This window comes from Myotis lucifugus, unplaced genomic scaffold, assembly GCF_000147115.1.
Source record: "Myotis lucifugus unplaced genomic scaffold, Myoluc2.0 scaffold_176, whole genome shotgun sequence".
In the NCBI taxonomy this organism is placed as follows: domain Eukaryota; kingdom Metazoa; phylum Chordata; class Mammalia; order Chiroptera; family Vespertilionidae; genus Myotis; species Myotis lucifugus.
The window spans coordinates 1,768,859-1,784,346 of NW_005871224.1; the positions used below are offsets into that span (position 1 = coordinate 1,768,859).

Below are 15,488 nucleotides of genomic sequence, written 5' to 3' on the forward strand. Positions count from 1 at the left end.
GCAAAGTACCTCTTCCTAAGCTTCCTTTATTTATTTATTTATCCATTCATTCATTCATTCATTTATCCTCACCTTTGGATATGTTTTTAAAATTAATTTGAGAGAGAGAGAGAAACATCAATGTGAGAGAGAAACATAGAGAGAGAGAGAGAGAGAGAGAGAGAGAGAGAGAGAGAAACATCAATGTGAGAGAGAAACATTGATCGACTGCCTTCTGTACACACCTGACCAGGGGTTGAACTCACAACCTTTTTGCTGTGCAGGATGATACTCCAACCAACTGAGCCACCCAGCCAGTTCCTGGGAAGTCTAGCAGCAGGAGCTTGATTTAAGCTTCCTTTTTAATGGCTGCTTAAGAGTCCGTTGTCTGTTGGTTTCTTGTGGCTCCCATAACAAAGTGCCATTGTTGGGTGGCTTAAACAACAGATATTTATTGCCTCACTGGTCTGCAGGCGGGAAGTCTGGGCTCAGGACTCAGCAGGGCTGGTGCCTTCTGAAGTGATGAGAAGGAAGCATGCCTCTCGCTCCTCTTCGTTGGCTGACAATCGTGTTGTTCCTTGGCTTGTACAAGCATCGCCCCAGCCTCTGCCTGTTCTCACATGGTGTCCCTGCACACGCCTCTGTGTCCCCATTTCCCCTTTTTTATAACCTATTGGGTTAGGGCCCACCCTACTGACCTCATCTCAACCAGTTACATCTGCAGGATGACCTTATTTTTAAATACAGTCATTCGGAGGTGCTGCGGGATAAGGATTTCAACATAAGAATTGAGGCAGGAGGATAGAATTCAACGGGTAACAGTCTGGATTAGCCAGATTTATTTAACTAGTCCACTTATATTGGCTACTGAACTTATTTCTACTGCACCTGCGATGAACATCCTTATACAGAAATCTTTGTCCATGCTTCCAGTTATTTCTTTAGAAACTATTCCTTAGGGTTCCTGGGAATACCTGTGTTTAAGGCTCTTGATAACACCTTGCCAGGGTGCTTTCCAGAAAGCAGAGTGGGGGATGCCCGACTGGCCATACCCAGGCCCTGAATTTTCATTCGATGGGACTCTCTGGAGATGTGGGGTGCTGGGTGCTTCAGGTACAGTCCTCTTTAGCACGTGTGCACGTGCCTACCAGCGCGGGCACCTGCATTCTTCCTGTCAAGTCTCACTTGTATTTGATTTCTTATTCCTGCCAAAAGGAGGGAGCGCCCATGGGTTAACAGCAAAATAGAAACCGTAGCTCAAAATGTCTGTTTAGGGCATGTTTCCCTTGCAACCACATATACGAATAAAGATTTCAGAAATATTGGGCTCTCTGGGCATCAGACATTAAATCAATCGGCGCAATTTCACTCACAGGGCAGCTTGCCAAGCGAGAGAGAAGTAAGTTCTCCACTTTGGTTCAGTTTGTAAAGCCCACGGCAGCCTACATCTTCCCACTCCTTCGAAAGGCAATCATGTAATAAGCATCAGCCACTTTGCGGGGTAGGGAGGATGTTCTCAAGAGCCACGCAGAGAGAGCCAACTTGAAGGTTTTTCAGGTTAGAAATGGAGAGCTGGAGCCAGACAGGGAAGTCTAGCAGCAGGAGCTTAATTTACGGGGACTTCAGAGCAGGGGGCAGCAGGGCATCCTGAAGAGAACAGGGAGGGTGGGGGGGTGCTGTGCACATGAGGAGCCAGAGCGCAGGGCCGGGTGCTGGAGTGCTCCAGGCCCGGCCCGCGTGGCGTGGGAAGACAGACGCTTCACTCAGCAGGGCAAGGGCCAGCCAGCGCTGCGCGCCAGAGAGCAGGATGCAGGGAAGGATAAATTTAGCTGGCGTTTCAGGGGAAAACATCGATCTGAAATGTAGTGCTGTCTTTTAAAGGAAAGTGAGGGCTGCAGGCCGGTCATTTGGGACAGTTTCACTTGAACAGATAAAAGCCCAGGAAAAACAAATGCTTGTCACCAGCCTGTCCTGCGGGCAGCTCCAAGGATCTCTGGGCGGGAGGGCAGCTGGTTCCTGCGTGGGAATTATGGATGCCCCCCCCCCTTGCTCTCCTTTATTTTTCCCAAGAAAAGGTGCTGCCACATTTTCTGGAAAGATTTCAGGTTTATAATTCCAGTCCCAAGTGTTCATCTGCACAGGGAGTGATGCCGGCCCAGGCTGAGTTTGCTTGGCCCGGCTGCTGACATCTGATGGGCTTCATGTGTCAGAGCAGGTCCACGGCCAGCCCCCACCCCGTTGTCTCATACTAAGCAAAGGACATCTGGTGGGTGTAGACAGATTTCTTTTTAACCTGACACTTCCGATGATCACATGGCACCGTGGCATTGTTTCTCCCTGGGCGAAGCCGGGGGAGCGTGTGTACATCCCACACAATAGAGCTCCTGTCCCAGTGGCATTGCCGCAGCCTCCCTCCTCGGGTGGGGACAGCATCTTCCGTGCGGCCTCCCTCAACACTGCTCCCTTTTGGGAAGGGAAGTCTGTCAATATTTGGGGCACTAATCATCTGCTTTCGGGCACCAGGGGTCACTGAAAGGCTGAGACGTTTCCAGGAATTCATGGCTCTGAAAACGTGGGGCTGACCGTAAAGGGTTCCCAGGGAGGGTAAGAAAGAAAGGAGCCCAAATCTCAGCCCACCCCCACCCGGCAGCCCCGAGCAGTGTCCATTGTGTCTTGGATTCTTGGGAAGAAACGGTCAATGTACACGGTGATGTGGGTCCAAGTTAATAATGAATGTGGAGGAAGGAGAAAGGATGTTCAATATTTAAACATTTCAGAGCGCTTCGTTTGGGTTGCCAGTTACTGCCCTCCGCCCGCTTCCTGGATGGGTTCTGTAAAACCCGGCGTTCTTTCCCTAACTCTGCCGCTGACATCTGACGCAGGCACTTTAGACCCAGAGGGAAAGAGAGCGTCTTCTAGGCAGCCTCACACTGGCAGTATTTCTTCTCATTTTCTGTTGGTATTCTCCAAGGAGGGAAGAGACACGATCGTGTGCAAACAGGGTTTTATGAATCCTGGAGCTTGTGTGGAGTTTCTGAGCTTTGGCTTCATGTCTAGAGTTGTCTTAATTTTCCCATATTGTTTTCTCTTGGAGCTATCTTGTATTTTAATACAAATCTTGTGCTTTGGTTTTTTAAAAATATATTTTATTGATTTTTTTTTTTTTTTACAGAGAGGAAGGGAGAGGGATAGAGAGTTAGAAACATCAATGAGAGAGAAACATAGATCAGCTGCCTCCTGCACACCCCCTACTGGGGATGTGCCCATAGCCAAGGTACATGCCCTTGACCGGAATCGAACCCGGGACCCTTCAGTCCACAGGCTCTATCCACTGAGCCAAACCAGTTAGGGCTGTTCTTTGGTTCTTACCTCTAACAGATGAAAGGGCTTAACAATGAGACACTGTGGTCATGTTTAGAAAACATCTATCCACTGTGCCTACTAGATAACGCTCCTTAAAAGTTGCCTATAATGCAGAATTCTGCGAATCAATTCCTTTTTCTTCTTGACACACATTATATGAAAGGAAAAGCATTCCTTTTGGGGGAGGGAAAACATTGGCCCCAAGACATAATAAAATCATGCTTAAGGATGCAGCAAACTTTAAAGTCTCTTCGTTAAAGGAAATCAATACTTTTATGATGAAATATTAATAATACAAAAAAAATAAGTCAAAACTACAAATGCAGAATGGCCAGGGTGATTTTAATGTCGAATGCATTAGCTTAGCATCTGCAAGGAGGCACCGAGGGAAAACAGCGTGCTGGAGACCGCCGAGAAGCCCCTCTGAGCCCTGTGAGCCCCCTTTCCCGGCTTTTCCATAGGAAGACACGCCTCCTTAAGTGTTCTGGTGAAGCTGCTGCCTTTTGGAAATGAAAAGATGAATCCAAGCTGGAGAGAGGATCACACGTGTGTACAGACGCACACACCAGGAGAGAGATGGAAACCAAAAAGGGAGAACTAGGGAAAGCTGCTTGTTTGAATGTACAGTTGGCTGTTCCTCCACTCCTCCCTCCATGAATTATTTCCAGGGGAGATCTTTAAGGGGAACAAATTCCGATTGGGTTGAACTGTATGAAATCGCCATTTTCCTGGTCACGTTGGTTGAATATAGGCAATTTTATAGAGTTCCACCTAATACATTCAACTCTCTAGCAAAGAAACACTAGCAAACAGAACAGTCACATGTGTCTTGAACCCAGGCATAAAAGAGTTGAGATGAAAATAACAACCCATTTTCTCACCTACTGTTTTCATAGAAAGCCTTTAAATGTCGATATTTAAAGTTAGTTTAGAAAAGCTCTCTTTGTTAACGCCTAAAACCTTAAGTCATGACAGCATGAGGAAGAATTTTGCTTTTATTGTATTGTTTTCTCTAAAGAGCTGAGCCACTCCTTCTGCCAATCCCCTCATGTGCAAAGACATTTATGAAAATGAAAATCCCAATTCTTACCTCATTGGACCCAAATTCCAGGGGCCATAAACGCCAGTTAGTCCGAACAGCTCGTGCTAACTGAACGGTTATACTATATCAATTCGCTCAGCCCTCATGGGCTCCTGAGCTGTGTTTTTTGTCATCCCACTTTACCCATGAGAGCCACAGGCTATGGGATACATGGTTCCTGGCAGTCACATGCCCACCCAGGTGGCCACACCCCGGGGCACTCTTCACCCCTGTATCCTGTGCCCAGAGTGGGAACTACTATTTGTTCTTCTCAAGGCTCCTCCCTTGCAGACATCAGAGCCATGGGTACAGCCGCCTGCTTGTCTGTGTCCCACAGGTCTGCCAAGGCAAAAGTTGACAGAGTCCTATCTGCTTGAGACCTCAGTGATGGCTTTTGAAGCTTGTTTTGGGCCCATATCCATCACGGTCTCCGTGTGGCCCTGCACACACTCCCTGATTCTGTCTCGCCCAGGTGGAACCCAGATAGAATTTCCAGTGCTTTTTGTTGACGATGTGTAAGAGAACGTCCCCTCTGTTGGTCTGGCCTAACCCCAGTCTGTTAAAACACAGTGGGAGAGGCCCTGCTGCAGAAGGTAACCCCCCACTCTGCAGAACCCAAGTCCTGGCAACCCACACGGATGGAACCAGGACCCCAGGTGTACTGGTTCTGCTTTGGGGATGTATTACATATGTGTGCCTTTTGCAGAAGATCCAAACTAATTCCTTGGCTCCTTTGCACAACGCCACCTTGTAGAACACACGAGGCTGGGCGTTCATGTAAGTGTGGGGTGCGCACCATGTGGCCTCCTCCCTCCAGCCTGAGAGCATAGAGCAGTCTGATGAAATGAGAGACTTGCCAGAAAGAATCAAGCCATCCTTGAGCCATGAGAACCTCAGGAAGTTGTCCTTTGCAAGCAGGGCTGTAGCTGCCCCACCCCAACCCTGCCCAGTGATTCCAGGCACAGAATCCCTGGGGCCAGAGGAGTCCCGGGTCGTGGCTCCCTCCCTGCATCTGGAAGCTCTCCCTAATAACTGTCTAACCCACCTCCCTCTCGTTGCTCTTTCCGCCCTGTTCTCTGCCTCAATAGAGAGGCAGCCGAGACCGCCACTGACGGGCTTTCTAGGGCCTTTGCTGAGAGACTGTTGTGAGCTCTTCGCTTACTACAGTACAGACAGCAATGCCATTGGAAGAGAGCAGGGCTGGGTCAGGTGGGGACCCGGTCCATGGGAATAAAGCCCACGTCCTGGCACCCTTCAGTTATAAAAAGCCAGAGCAAGGTTCTGCCACTGTAAGAGATCTAGCTCACCCGTGTCTGCATACCAGCCAACCGTCTATGGCCTGGAGGATGCTCATGTCTGAGGCTGCAAAGGAATGCCAGCCCAGATGAGCACAGCCAGGGACTGGCATTCACACCACCCAGGTGACTCTCAGCAGCCAAGGACATTGAGACCTTGGATCTCACCCCTGGGTGAAGCCCACTCAGGCAGGCTTCACCCCGGACACAAACACTTTGAAAGATGACATGAGATAACTGAAAGACCATTTTTCCTTTTCTGCAGGTTTTCAAGTGTAGTCCTTAAAATCCCAGAAGATTTATCCATGGATAAAGAGCTGTAGGCTAAAAGATTCTGCAAGTTCCCAGCTATTTATTTTTTTTAATTTAAAGTATTACATGTCTCCTTTTTTCCCTGATTAACCCCCCCCCCCGCCACTCCCACCCCCGAGGGCAAGCCCCCACCACCCCAGTGTCTGTGCCCATTGGTCGTGCTAATATGCATGCATACAAATCCTTTGGTTGATCTCTAACAACGCCCCGCCCTGCCTTCTCCCCGAGGTTGGACGGTCTGCTCAGTGCCACCTTGTCTGTGAATCCATTTTTGTTCATCAGATTATGTTGATCATTATATCCCACATATCACTGAGATCATGTGATATTTATCTTTTTCCGACTGGCGTATTTTGCTTAGCATAATGCTCTCCAGTTCCATACATGCTGTTGCAAATGGTAAAAGTTCCTTCTTTTTTATAGCAGAGTAGTATTCCATTGTGTAGATGTACCACAGTTTTTTAATCCACTCATCTGCTGATGGGCACTTAGGCTGTTTCCAAATCTTAGCTATTGTAAATTGTGCTGCTATGAACATAGGGGTGCATATATCCTTTCTGATTGGTGTTTCTGTTTTCTTGGGAAATAGTCCTAGAAGTGGGATCACTGGTCAAATGGCAGTTCCATTTTTAACATTTTGAGGAACCTCCATACTGCCTTCCATAGTGGTTGCACCAGTCTGCATTCCCACCAGCAGTGAAGGAGGGTTCCTTTTTCTCCTCATCCTCGCCAGCACTTGTCGTTTGTTGATTTGTTGATGATCGACATTGTGACAGGTGTGAGGTGGTACCTCATTATTGTTTTGATCTGCATCTCTCAGATGATTAGTGACTTCGAGCATGTTTTCATATGTCTCTCGGTCTTCTGTATGTCCTCTTTTGAAAAGTGTCTACTTAGGTTCTTTGCCCATTTTTTGATTGGATTGTTTATCTTCCTTTTGTTAAGTTGTATGAGTTCCCTATACCCAGCTATTTTTAAATATTGGGCATGTTATCCCTTTAAAAAGCAACCAGAAATGAAAGTCTTTAAGCATTTTGAGGTGCAGGCAGTCAGTGATCTAGGGGGGCACCTGTGGTGAGGTTGCTCGGGCTTGGCGGAGGAGGCCGTAGAAATGCCATCTTCCCAGACACCTGATTTGCAAATATGCCCCTGAGCTGGACAGAAATGACACACACAGAAAACCAGAAATCACATAGGGTGACCACTGGGGGTGTGGGGAAGCTCATAGGTTGCCCCTAAAGCCCAGAGTTTGTCCACACAGCCCTGAAGCACTAACTGAGGTATGGCTCACTGAAGGGAGATTGGAAGGACTGTCTCCACACAGGTAGCTGAGTCTTCTATCTTCCCGCGAGCCTCAGAGTCCGAGCAGTGAGTGAGGGGATTGTGGGGAACCTGAGGGTCCTGCTGGCCCGGCAGGGTTGCTGCCATTCGGAACCCTTGCCCTGTGTTGGTAGATGCCTTCGTCTTGTGTGAATTTCAGGAGGAGTCTGGGAAAGCACCCAGGCCTTCCCTAGCCCCATGGGGCACCATTGTTAGATTTGACCCCTGCTTCCTCAGCACCCCTTCTCACACACATGATCTTTGAACAGATACGGGTAGTTTGGCTTTCCTGGGGTGGCCCCCACGCAATGGCCCCTGCCCCCTACTGCTTCCAGCGTCATTCCCATCTTCCCAGCGGTGGGGAGGAACCAGCCTCTTGAGTCAGAAGCGTGGATGAGAAGCTCTGTGTTGCCTGTAGACCCTATAGGCAGTCTGTCCAGAGCCACCAGCGGCTGAAGTCCCAGGCTCAGTCCCACCCCAGCCTTCTCTCTCGCCCCAGGGGCCTGGATGACTGCACTGTGGGGTGAGAGGGCAGAGCTGAGGAAGGAGCCAGCGAGGGAGAAATAAGGCCATGGCTGCACTTGCTGTCTTCGGCTCTGTGCGCGAGGTCAAGGGGCCGATTGATTTTTTACTGTTTCCCAGCATCAGGGCTGGTGAGAAAATGTGAACACTACATGGCAGAAACCTGAGCTGAGGCCGAGTGGAATGAATTTGCTAATGGAAGGCAAGCTCAGGGCACCCTTGCCCACCCCACGGTCCTCATTCAAGTCGGAGACTGTCCAAAATGCATGAGCTGCTTCTCCTGAATCAACTCTTGGTGGGTTTTATCTTATGCTTTTGAGTGTGGATCAAGCATAAATAGGTACCATTTTTGTTAGGGAAGACAGCTGTCGTCTCAGAATCTTAGAGCTTTATCCTAAAACAGGTCTCTTGAAAACTGGACTTCTTGGAAGCACAGCTGTCTGAGACGTAAATGGCTCAGGGTCGTGCACTTCAGACTCAGAAGACCTCATATCGGGAGTTTGGCTCTCAAGTTTGCGGCCCGTGGGCTCAAGCCTTTAAGGTACCCACTTGCCATGTCTGTTATTTTCAGAGGTAGGGTCTGCAGAGGTATCTGGGAATAACAGGGGAAGTCCACCCTTGGTAAGGCTCCTGTAGCCAGAGTGGTTCCATTTTTATCTTGTGTATAATTTGGAGTTTCACTATTGAGGGGAAAAGTTTGCAGAGCGTTGTGATGTGGGGGCATCTTCCCAGAACTAGGCCCCGTCTCCAGCCAGGCAGCTGTCCCTTCCAGGAAGCTGCCTATGGGGACATCGTCTGGGAGGGTGTAATGGGATGGGAACCTAGCACCCACACTGGCGTGTCTCAAGAGCCAGGTCACCTGGGCTGTCCTTGAGATCTTGCTCCCAGGAAGCTCAGAGCCAAGTGCTGACCTAGCTCCCCACAGCTGGACATCCTGGTGTAACTTCGCTCTCTACCCACCTTTTACTCTTGGACTCTCGTCATTTACTTGGTGTTTTAGTGTCTTTCGGTATTTAGTATGTATGGCATTTGGGTTTGGGGGAGGCTCCTGCCATTCAGTGGAGTGAGAATCCTTGAGATGAATTCTAGGCCAACTGGGTTCCTTCCACGTCAGCTCTCTAAAAACTTAGGTAGTTTCCACATCCTTCAGTTTTTAACCTGAAGTACTTGCACTTCAGTCACACAACCAGTGTCCTTGGAGGAATTACAGTCTGCCAAACAGCACAAGCACTGAGCAGACCACAGACGTTAGCTGGGGCCTCCCTACTCCTTGGAAATTTAGCAAACCTTGGGCTCAAACCCAGTTCTCTAGCCCATGCACAAATGGGCCTTTCTGCCCTCTACTCTCTTGTGCTCCCCCATTTCCAGGTCTTGGCCTTCGTGTGTAATCTCTATGTGACCTGATGTGAACCCAGTTGAAACTCAGTTCCTTTCACTGGTTTCCACCAAGAAAGTCCACTTGTGCCACACAAGGAGGGAGTTGAAGGAGCATTTCCTAAAGATATGGGGGGTTGCAGAAAGTCACTCCCCCATCTCCGTTGCCCCTTCCCCTCTTCCTCCTCACTCCTCACTCTCAGATTTCCCTCAGGAAGTGCAGGGCAGTTTTCCCCACACTGGAAACTCTGGGGGCCAGCCAGTCCCTATGGAGCTCAGCTCACGTCCCTGCATTAACAATTGATTTTTCACAAATGTCAGTTAGGATTAGGTTCAACTACATAGTAAAGAAAAACCCAGAAGAAGTATATTTCCTTCTTAAGTAGAGGAAACCTGGATGAAGGTGGTCAAGGGCTCCAAATAGGCATCAGGGACCCAAGCGCCTTCCTGCTCAATGCTCTTCCATCTCAATGCTCCCTAGTATGCCATTCCTTCTCATGGGCCAAGATAGCTGCTGGGGTTCCAGCCATCACACCCATGTTTTAGGTAGCAGAATGGAAGATGGCACACCTCTTCCATTTTAAGAAGCCGTCCTGAAATCCAACATGTCTCTTTCATTTCTATCTCTTTGACTACAATTTAGTCACGTGGCCATGCCTAGCTGCCAAGTTCTGTAACTTAGATGAAGGTGAGAATTAATAGTGGGAGACATCTCACCATATCAGAAACGCTGTCCAAAACCCTCTTGACCCTAGAGGATTCCAGGTGCTAGCTATGAAGGTAATGATAATCATTGCACAAAATCGCAAAGCATCTTGAAGTCAAGTTCCTTGTGCCCTACTTGGGAAGGCCAACTCCTTTTGGCTGATCAGGCCCCAAGGTGAACAGGGCAGGCTGCGGGAACACAGGGGCAAGAACAGTTAAACCCACCACTGCGGCTGGGCTGAGCTGGCTCTGAGCTGAGTGAACCTTAGAGGATGAGGAAGGGAACTCTGGCCGGGTGGCTCAATTGGCTGGAGCATCGTCTGGCACACCAAAAGGTTGTGGGTTCAATTCCCAGTCAGGGCAGATGATTAAGTTGTGGGTTTGATCCCCAGTTGGGGTGTGTACAGAAGGCAACCAGCCATTGTTTCTCTCTCACATCAGTGTCTCTCTCCCTCTCTCTCCTTTCCTCTCTCTTTAAAATCAACAAAATCATATCCTGGGGTGAGAATTTTAAAAAAGGATGAGGAAGGGATTTGTGAGAACTTAAAAGAGGCAATAGGGAATTCCAGACTGAAGGAACAGCCCAGCTGAGGAGAGAGAACGTGGTTCTTGTCACGCAGTGTGAGGACCCGCCTAGGCTGTTAAAAGGCAGGCGGCCCCATCTCAACGTGTTCACCCAGTGGTTCTGCGGGGTGGGTAGGGTTTGAGGAGAGAGCTGGCACAAAAGGTCTCTGGGAGTTGGAACTTCTTGAGTCCTGTGGATTTGACCAAGCATTTAAGGAGAAATAGCAGATATTAACAACTGAAATGCCAGGCAAGACAGGTGGGGAGAGGAGGAACCAGCTCCCTCCCTCCCTCTAGTTGCTGTCATGTGGGAATGGGGCCCAGATCTTTCTATTTCGTATGAAGCCAGAAATTCAGATTTGTGTGTAAAATCTTCCAGCTTATAAAGGTGGTACCTGAAATAAACTGACACAAACATGATGTGAGCCAAGCATAACACACCTGCAAGCCCCCAGACTCGCATGGCAGCCTGGCTCTCCGTGGGGAAAGCGGTGGTGGTGTGCTATCCACAGAAAAAGGGTGTGTAAGCTATGTTCAAGGCACATATTCCAGTGTCTCCTCATAGAGTTCAAATCAGATTCAGACTTACAGGTAAAAAGAAAACTATTGACCTTCTAAGCCAAGAGATCCTCACTAATAGAGGAGAGGGGGCTTGTCCAAGGTCACAAAGCCATTTGGGCAGAGTTAGGACTTGAACTTGGGGTTCTGACTCCCAGCCCAGTGCTCCTTCTATCAGTGGACCTCAAATAGAAGGCTGACCTTTTTGTTTTGTTTTTGTACTTGACAAATGTTAGAGACTTACTGTGAGTTCATCTTCCCAGAATAACTGGCAGAACAGGGCCAGAGTGCAGCAGGAAGACCTGGCCCACCCCTGGGAAACCCGGGCTCCTGGAAAGTGGGGGTGGGGGGGGGCTCCATTGGCACAGGTCCTCCTGCTTCTGGAGCATCGTGCCTGACCTGGCTTAGGGGAGGTTTTTAGTGAGGCTGGGGAGAGATCTCTGGAAGCCAGAACAGATCCCAGGGGTGTGTTAGGGACCTGGGAGCTCGAGCCTGTCCAGCTTCCAGGCAGCTATGTCCCCTCCCAAATGCATCATCTAGATGTGTTAGCATTTACTTGGCCTTTCCCTGGCTGTTGGATACTCCAGTTGTCTCCAGTTCTGCCACACACACCAGTGCTTTGCACATCCACGTAGTTCTCTATGTGGATCCCTTCCACAGCACAGATTTCTAGATATGGAATCGGTCAGATGGTGTGAAAATCCTCACGGCCTTTGATACACATTTCACAGGCTGTTCTTGAGACATACTCTGGAAGAGCCAAGAATTTTATCTGCTGGAGATTTCAGGAAGGCCTGTTTGCCTGTGCCCTTGTCCTATGACCTCTGGCTTGTCTGAGTGTGTGCAAGTACCAGGTGATGTCTTTGATTCACGGCCAGAAAGCCCCTGGCCTCCTGCGCCAAAGCCAGGTCAGCAAGAGCTGCCTTGCCCGGATGAAGCAGGTACAGGGCATGCCTCTGAGGTCACAGGCCTTCTCCAGGGCCTTTCTGACCCTCTGGCATGTCAAACTGACTCAGAGTGGTGGACCCCAGCCCTGCCCAGAGTGGGTCAGTGATTAGAACGTCGGCCCACATACCAAAGGATCTCGGATTCCATTCCTAGTCAAGGGAATGTAGCTGGGTTGCAGGTTCGATCCCAGTCCCTGTGGGGTACGTGCGGGAAGCAACCAATTAATGTGTTTCTCTCATATCCATTTTTCTTTCTTTCTCTCTCTCTCTCTCTCTCTCTCTCTCTCTCTCTCTCTCTCTCTCTTCCTCTCTTTTTCTCTCTCCCTCCCTCCTCCCCTCCCTTCCACTCTTTCTAAAAATCAATGGAAAAATATTCTCAGGCCCAGTTGGCGTGGCTCAGTGGTTGAGGGTTGACCTATGAACCATGAGGTCACAGTTTGATTCCTGGTCAGGGCACATGCCCAGGATGTGGGCTTAATCCCCAGTGTGGGGCATACAGGAGGCAGCCTATCAGTGAGTCTCTCTCATCATTGATGTTTCTATCTCTCTCTTTCTCTCTGAAATCATATATATTTTAATATCCTCTGGTGAGGAGTAACAACAAAAAAGTGGTTAATACCTCAATTTGGGAAGGAGCCCCTTGAAATAGCAGGGGGAGTCTGGGCATCCAGAAATAAAAGCACATTATCAAGCCTTTCTGGGTTCCCAGTGCCATGGGGGAGGGAGGAAGAGAGCAAAAAGGTGAGGAACGAAGGGGAGGTGGGCTTTCAGCAGTAGCAGATGAGGGAGAGATGCGCTCAGTCGCCTCTGCCCAGCTAGACCCTGCAAATGGGTAGTATCAGAGGTCAGTGATTTTTTTTTCTTTTTAACTCTCAGCACATATAACAGATGTGCAGTGTTTATTGCCAGTGTATGACTTGACCCCCAGTCATTCTTAAAATGAAGGAACTTTAGTAATCTGACTGCAGCTTCAGCATCTTGCCTGCTCCCCACCCCCACCCCCCACCCCCAGGCTCTATCCGAGATGTCTTATGGCAATAAACCAGGGCTTTAAAGAGCTTGGGAGAGAAGGGGTGAGTGTCACCTGGTGACCGCCTCATCATTCATCCATTTGGGCGGAGGCGTTGTCAGAGGGTGAAAGGCTTAGTCCTAACTCTGTTTCCTCACTCGCAGGCCCCTCTACTCACAGTTCTGGACAAATTCGCCACTCAGGAAAAGCCATCTTGACATTTTGATTTGTTGAGGGGCAATTCATTTTTGAGGCAAGGAAGCAGCTTGTGAACTTGGGGGTTTAAGAAGTAAGCAGCTCTAAAGCTGGTCCTGCGGGGCTGTGGCTGATTGCCCCAGGGGATCTTCCTGGCTGGTGTTTGGATCTGTTTCTAGGTTTGTCATAGTTCATCTGAGGCCCCCATCACTACACACTCAGAATACCACTCAGTGCCTTTCCTGAGAACTCCAGCATGGTAACCCCGCTCTTCAGGCAGGCAGGCCTCTGCCCATAGGTGGGGTGGGAGTATCGTCCTCCACAGAAGAGGGTGCGGTGATTTACCTACCACGCTCTCACCAGGCTCACATCTGCCTGCCATTACATCGCCCCAAACCAGGAGGACTGGGGATATAAACAGATGTATGGCTTTTAAGGACCTGATCCTTAGTCAAAAATAACTTCACACAAACATTAGTACAAAATAGCCCCTCCATGGGATCCCATTAAGTCCTAATAGGGGATAGAGCAGCAGGTCCCCTTGCACACACCACCCCCACAGGCCCTGTGTCCACCCATTGGTGGGTGAAGGGAGGCTCAGGGAAGTGCAGGCCCCATCACTGGTAATAGGAATAGATCAGGAATAGAACCCCAGCTTCCCTGCTGCCAGAGATCCTGCTCCATCCTCTACCAGACTCGGTTGAGGGCCAGAGAGTAAAATATTTCAGGCCATGTAGTTTCTATGGCAACTATTTAGCACCGCTGATATAGCTCAAAAGCAGCCACAGACAATATGTAAGCAAAGGATTATGGCTGTGCCAATAAAACTTTACTTACCAGTCACCGGGCCGTAGTTCGTTGACCCCTGCTCAGTACCCTGCTACCTTCCTGAGTTCTGAGAAAGACGAGGTCAGGGCCTGGAGAACCTTCTGGAAGAAGTGTCCGCAGGAGCTAGATGATGTGAGGCTCAGGCAGTGCAGGTGAGTGAGTGAGGTCTAGGGCTGGCCCGGGTGAGTGCACCCAGGGAGCGAAGGAGAGGTTTGATGTGACCGGCCAGGAGGACCAGATCCCACTCTCAGCTGGAAGGAGGGCTTGCCCCTCCCCTCCCCTCCCTGACTCAGTGCCGCTTCTGAATCACTGAGGAAAGCAGTGGGGCCCACAGTCACCTGTGTGTGTTCCTGTCCAGCTCCCAGGGCTAAGCAGGAACCAGCAGGGCTGTCCAGGCGCCTGGGACCACTGAGGAGGCCTTTGCTCCATGGGAGCGTTCGTGGATTTCGTGGATAAAATCAGAAGCTATGGCCCTTTAGAAAAGCAGGCTGTATAAAGGACAAAAAGCACATATCCCCTGGAGGAGGGGCTCCTGATAGGCTCATGCAAAGGGGCCCCCTTCGTCGTAAAGTGCACGCTGTGCTCGCCACTCGCCACGCCCCTGCAGGAGTTTGATGACCTCTCTCATTGCACTCCCCACAGCGGGGTGATGGGAAGTTGGCGAGACACCCCAGCTAGCAGTTGGGAAGGAACACTGGGCACATGTTCTGGGGCTTCTGAGTGGTGAAGCAGGATTTTCCCAGACTCCAAAACATGGGGCTCATCTACTTCCCTGTTCTGGGAAGGCCCCAGGCCCTAGAAATGGGTCATCCCATCGCCGAACCCAGAGTTGCTGAGGGCCGTGTGAACTGTACAGTCACACGCCACCTAACAATGGGTCTGTTCTGGGAAATGTGTCATTAGGCAGTTTCATCACTGGACGAGCACCTAGAGTGCACATGCTACACACCTGGGCTGTCGGGTACTGCCTGTGGCGCCCAGGCTGCAAGCCCGTACAGCTTGTTACTGCACAAAACAGCAGGAAATTCCATCGAGCATGAGAAGAGGATGCAGTCAAGAGGCAAGGTCAACACGGCTACTGCAGACTTCTTACAAGTAGAAAGACTACTCTCTAAGGATAAAAAGTATAGTAAATCCATCAACCAGTAGCATAGTTGTCTGTTATCAATACGAGTCATGTACTGTACGTAGTTTACACGGCTGGCAGCCCAGTAGGCTTGTTTACACCAGGGTCGTCGCAAATCGCGCATAATGAACGCATTGCACTATGATGGCTATGATGTCGGTAGGTGACAGGAATTTCTCAGCTCCTTATACTCTTCATATATATATATATATATATATATATATATATATATAGGTATATATATATATTTCAGGGAGGAAGGGAAAGAGAGATAGAAACATCAATGATGAGAGAGAATCATTGATCCACT

General features: G+C 49.5%; 1 protein-coding gene across 13 annotated transcripts in view; it reads left to right on the forward strand.

Moving 5' to 3' along the window:
• CLEC16A (C-type lectin domain containing 16A) overlaps positions 1 to 15,488 on the forward strand; it is a 222,268-nt gene that overhangs the window by 191,947 nt on the left and 14,833 nt on the right. The gene's annotated exons all lie outside the window — the stretch shown is intronic.